Source organism: Limulus polyphemus, unplaced genomic scaffold (assembly GCF_000517525.1).
Source record: "Limulus polyphemus unplaced genomic scaffold, Limulus_polyphemus-2.1.2 Scaffold753, whole genome shotgun sequence".
NCBI classification, from domain to species: Eukaryota; Metazoa; Arthropoda; class Merostomata; order Xiphosura; family Limulidae; genus Limulus; species Limulus polyphemus.
In genome coordinates this window covers 143,584-150,113 of record NW_013666363.1, presented here as the reverse complement: position 1 = coordinate 150,113, position 6,530 = coordinate 143,584, and the positions used below count along the sequence as shown (strand labels likewise).

Below are 6,530 nucleotides of genomic sequence, written 5' to 3'. Positions count from 1 at the left end.
TATCAAATAAACAAACAAACACAAATATCTCAAGGTACATTTCACTCAAGTTTCACGCGCTACCTGAACTCAGTGAAATTGGCACTCCGTTTCATTCGATTTCGGATCACAGAGTCTCGTGGCTCTATCCACTGATGAAGTTTGTTTGTCGGAAAGTTTCGTTCTTAACCAACTGTTATAAGTACACGGTAGAAAACTCATCTGATTTTGTTAATAACATCAAAGGGATAAATTTCGAATCTACTGATAACCAAGCCACTTTTTACATTGTATCTGTTCACGAATCTGCCAGTTGAAGAAGAACTTATTTGTCTTGAAATTAGATTATTAGAGAGCAAGAAATTTTCTGTTAAAAGTGAATAAAATTATTATGCTGAACAGTTAGTGTGTCGAACTCATACTTAAGGGTAGGGGATAAACTCTTCAAACAGATTAAAGGTATCCCTCATATCCCCTGTTATGTGAGCTGTTTATGTATAAATTTCTAATGGATGCATTAAACACTTCTGGGGTTAAGCCTTTGTTGTGATTAAGATATGTAGATGGCACATTTTTGGTGTGCAGGAATGACAATGCAGTTTGAAGGACATCTTAATTCGGTTAGTCCTAACACTTAGCTTACTTTGGAGATGGAAAAAAGATGGTTAATAAAATTTCCTGGACATTACAGTTGAAAGTTATGGAAACCGTTTACGTTTGCCGTTCCGCCACAAACAGATCATCTCATCCCTAGCCAAAAATTATCCAACCTTTTCACGTTTATATTTAAAGCACCAAAAGGCTGTTCTCACGATTCATAGTTCATTTTCATGAAACATGTAGCTATAGATTATTGGTAGGTTTTATAAGTAGCATGGCAATAGCTGTTTTTTTTTTTTTTTAACATAAAGCTACACAATGGACTATCTGTGCTTTACCCACCACGGGTATGGAAACGCGATTTTTAGTGCCGTAACTCTGCAGAGTTAACCCTTGAGCCGCTAGGAGGACAAGAAGCATAACAATAAATTAAAAATGTTACTATGTACAAAATTCAAAGGAAATAGTAAAGTGGATGGCACGAGGGTTTGCTTGCTAGATGCTCAACGTGTAGATTGTAGATAACTTTCTCTCCGCCTTGTAAATTAAATAATTATCTTACATGCTTAAAATATAAAATAGAAGAAGTTGATAAATGTGGCATGTACAAACTGCCTTGCATCTGTAGTCGAGTTTATATAGGTCAAGAGCCAAGAGTGAAATTCAGAACTAAGGAAAGCACTCGAGTTTTTGGTCTTTTTTTTAATTCGTTGTACGTTTTATGTGTGAACCTGTATGTTAGCTCTTCTATCAAAAAAGTGGAAAGAGCGTCTCACATTATACATTGAAATAAAATCTTAACTTGGTGAAAAAGTTTGAGTTTAAGTGGGAATTGAATATTAGAAAATCAGTAGAGATATTAATTTTAATAAAGATGGTGATCCAGATATGGAAGAAATGAAATAGTGGAAATCTGTTTGTTAGCTCTACGAGGAGTGTTGTGTTCGAAGTCGAGATGGCGCTGATGATGTAACGTAAGGTTATGTAAATCGGAGGTCATGTAGATTCATAATTCAGTTTCTAGCTTTACTTATTACTCCTGATGATGGTACTGTAAAATGCCATCGAAACACATAGTTTTAGGGCTGTGCTCTGTTTTGATAAAGCTTGTTTGTTGTGCTATAATTTAACTTTGTATGTTCGTTTTTAATATTTTAAACATGAACAATGATAGTGTCCAAATAAAAGTTTTCCACTGCTACTAGTGTGCGATTGCCCAATACAAAAATAAAATACAATTCGAAAAATGCAAGTAATCGAATAAGAAAGAACAAACATTGTTCAGAACATAAGTATAAAGAATAGATTCATATATAATAAAGAATTCATAAGCGTATAGCAGATCATGACACTATCTTTCTATATATATATATATATAATGATTTAAAGTTATTGAAGTGATAATGTTTTACATAAATGTACATTGGTTGCATAAGCCGCTTGTCATCAGCCAATAAAAGTATAACCCGTTCCTTTCAATGCACGTCTTATGCTTTGAACTGTTTTTTTACTACCTGTGCAACGCTCCTGTTGCATTTAATTGAAATTCCCCAATAAAATAAGCATAATGAAAAAAAAAACCCTATCGCTATCGATCATTAATTGAAAACGTTTCACATGACGTTTCTACCATAAGTATCAAAGAACTAAATATGACTATTCTATGAACTTTGGGATATAAAAACGATAATAAACTAGGAATGATTTCTGGGTAAAAAAGTCATGCACGACGAAAGATTTCGGAAGACTTACAAAAGTGAACCGAATCGGAAATATGTGTAAAACTGAGCTCATTTTGTAGGCGTTAAAGTAAAGTAGGAAAATATAACCTGTAGGATTCGCTTAGGCAGTTTCCCATCATCTCCTTCGGTAATCTCCGTCTCGTAGGTTGATCGATCGAAGACAGGAGGGTTATCGTTCACGTCGTTTACACGGATAATCACATTTGTGAAGTTCTCGTTTAGGTTATCCGAAGCCACCAATCGCAACTTGTACTAAAGAAAAAAAAATAAAGAATTGTAATCATCATTAAACAAGCATCAGAGTTCTCCACTGACCCGAGGTCGAGGATTTGTAATCTACAAGACAAACAAATACTTTCATTAACTAAAGGATCGTCGAAAGGGTCTCCCTTGTGCATCATCAAAAGTAATTTTCTCATGTATGTCTGAACAAAGTCTACAATCAACATCAAGGTAATATAATAAAACTTGAGATTGTTTCATGGGCTGTTTTTCTCATAGCCACACAAGTCCTGCAACTTAAAAGGCTTACCATGCTTGCCATAGTTTTTCTTATTGATTTGATATTTGGATTGCTGGTTTCGTTTTCCTAACCAGCCTTAAATACGAAATGGCTTGCTATACTGAGATTTAACCATTAGTTTATTATTCGCTACTTAGTGCTTAAATCCTAAATAAAATAATTCCAGTTTTCGTCATAAACATATGTTACGTATTGGAATTTCAAATGGTCTGAAACCGAACTAAATGATAATTTAAATTTAGTAGTTAAATTGTACTTTGGATTTAGTATTTAAATATATGCCGATAAATAGTCAGTTTGTAATATTTGCCAACAAGATTGATACACACAGTTTTTTAACACAAATACGTTTTAATATACACACACACAAAACAATTTACAATAACAATTATTACAAATAGTTATCACAGACAATGATCTATAAACAAAAGTTTCACAAACTTTCAAGCAATATAAAGTCTTCTTTCTAGTCTGGAACTTCCTTGATATCTTATCGAGGGTTCACAATGAGCGAGTTCATTACGAGTTGACGTAGGTATAATTCACTTATTGGGAAGCAAGCTAGTTTTGTCCTTCGTTATTTATTAGCCACACACACAGAGTTTTCCGCCACGATGTCGTGTAATGTTTTCATAAAAATACTAATGTCCGATGAGAATCCACTGAAATTAAACAATTTGTAATGTTCGAACTTTTAAATGCTCCTGGTCCAATATCTGAAGTTTTCCGATTGGTCAGCGTTATAACAATCATAGTTATAGCTTCCAAAGTTTATAACACATTGACTATAGGAAGCTAATAATAGATACTCTCCTTTTGGCGGGGCGCGTTGGTTATATTTATAGGCGTATAGAGGATTTCTAGAAATTTCAGTTTTACGTAACAATACTGGCGCTAACACAAGCATTTATGTACACATATATTGTTGATTCTTACTCTCGAGAACCTTCTACAACTTTGGAGAATAGGCGGGAGTTTCGCAATACATATATAAAACTATAAGCTATGCATGTTTTTAAATATAAACTTAATCTAAACAAACGTTGATATTCAAATAAATATTAATTAATAAATTCGTTACACATACTATGTTGTTTTTGTCTTCTCTTTATTGAGAATTTTACAGTACATTTTGTTTTATATACAAACGAATTTTACAGTACATTTTGTTTTATATACAAACGAATTTTATTGTTGTGATTTTATCCGAGCAATTAACTGCTTATGTTTTATCAAAAAGTAAAGACACACATTTACATTTATCGAACGATTTTCTTAATCCTTTGATTACACAGGCCTGTGATGGTTTTACTGTCTCGAATTTTTTTCATGATCTACAATAATATCTGTACGCTAAATCCGAAAGTGATATCCCATTTTTTCCATCACGTACAGATTTTTCACAAAACGTCATAACGCATACATAAAAGAAAGACCACAACGCGTAGTTTTGAGACTAAAAGACGTAGATTTCACAAAAACATCAGGATGAATGAGGATGCATATTCATTTGACATCAATGCTCTTTCCTTTTGTTCAGTTTGTTAGTATTTTTGTTAACAAAAATAAAAAAAAATTCATTGTGGTAAACGAAATAATAATTTGATCTAAGTAAGAGTTTTTTTCATCTCGATTTGTAAAAAGTACTCACGTGATAGCAAAAAATGAATATTATTTTCGAAATCTGCGTAGCTGAATTATAGAAAATCCGTTATTAAAACCAAAACAACTTTATGAAGTTTAAATTCGCAGGCCTATGTTATCAATTCTGTACCACTAGTTTTTGCAGTAGGTCAAATTGTTTACTAACAAGTCTTATAAATCATAATAATAAAATATTAGTCATTACTTTTTAATTTTATTTGTCACTATCGTATAGCCCGTCAAAAATGACGGGGCAAGTACTATCATCCCCACCTCCACCCTATAATATACCATAACCTCATATTTCATAGCTAACTGAAATATATAAATTTTGTGAAATATAGCTTGACCAAAAAAAGAGGCAGAAAAGTGCAGTCCAGGCAGTCAAACGTAGGTAAGTTCATTTGTGAGCCAATCAAAATTAATACCTGCAATCGAGGCATTCAAACGTCGGTAAATTCCTTTGTGAGCCAATGAAAATTAAGATCATTCTTGGCGTATTCATCGAATAATTATTGGAAAAAATCATTTAGACTAACAACTTCTAATACATAGTTTTTGGTAACACTAAGTTCTAACAATGATTTTTATGTCATGTTGCTCAGCAACAAAAGTATAACCTAATATTGTTGTTAGTCTATATACTGAAAGTATAAAATGAAATGTATAGACAACAAAACTGGAAAATATTTGTTGATTAAAGAGGTTTGTTTTTATTAAAAACGTTGGTGATATATCAGTAAACAACTAAATTCCGAAACGATTTAAGTTTTTATACTTATTTTTACTTTTTATTTTTCCACATATTACAGATACTCAACTAAAATCAACACTGACATAGATAAAGCATTGTTACGACAGCGGAAGTCACGTGACGCTAGTAACACGTGATGAGTTTCTAGATGATTCACGAAGAGACGAGATGTACACTTTTTGTATATATAAGACCGGTAAGAAGTAACGGCAACAAGGGAATTGAATTGCAGACAGAGATAGAGACGGACAATTGAGTCAAGCGCGGGAATCATTCGTTGTGAATTATAGCGTTTGTTTGAGTTAAACCGACTGTGGGAATTAAGTGTATTGCAAAGTTGTATTGAGAAAGAATAAACTAGTTTTATTTATGGAAGGACTTCTATCGCTGAAGTTTTTCGGAAAGAATTTCTACGGAAAATTAACAAACGAACACAGAGACGTAACAGCATGTTAGCCAAATACATGTGCGAGATGATTCGATAAAAAGGGCTAGAACTATAGAACAACAAAATTAATCTCAAAATACGAATACGAACATAATCTTCAGAATACGAACAATATATATTTTACTTTCTTTGTCTATTCATCTATAGAACTAACTTATGAAAACTTCTAAATCTAGGTCCAATATTTAAAGGTGTAAAATTGAGTTTAATCAGGATTTGAACATTGAGCTATTGTGTGTTTTTTTATTTTATATTTTCTAATGAATTTAACTTTCGTGACGCAGCAGGTGTTTTTATATTTCACTTTGATTGCTATAAACTATATTATTTACTGATGTTATGAGCATATTTGGAGCAACAACAGACAACCTTAGGCGCCTATCAGATTAGCAAAAATTAGCTCTCTGAGCTTCAGTGACTAGTTATATTTCAGTGTGTTTGAACTAAACATTTCCTAGTAGTGTTTTTAGAAAATTTCACGTGATATCTGATGGACAATATTACTTGTCTAAGGGAAATAATATTGTCCATCTGAGTGATTTTTAGCCTACATAAATTAAATATGTGTTTATGTGAATAAAATGTAAAAGAACAATTTTTGTTTGATATTAAGAACAAAGCTACACAATGGGCTATCTGTACTGTGCTCACCATGAGTATCGAAACCAGTTTTTTTGCTTTATAAGCCTTCACACTTATCGATGAGCCACTGAAGGATAGGGAAAATAAAGTAAATAATATTGTTACGTATCTGGTTGTTTGTTAATTTCCGGTATAAATTCTTTCCGAGGAACTTAGCGATACAAGTCCTTTCTTAATTAAAACTAGTTCATTCTTTCT

General features: G+C 32.5%; 1 pseudogene; it reads right to left on the bottom strand.

Annotated features, from left to right (window-relative positions):
• The window catches only part of LOC106460327, a 198,834-nt pseudogene that overhangs the window by 51,466 nt on the left and 140,838 nt on the right, over positions 1–6,530 (bottom strand).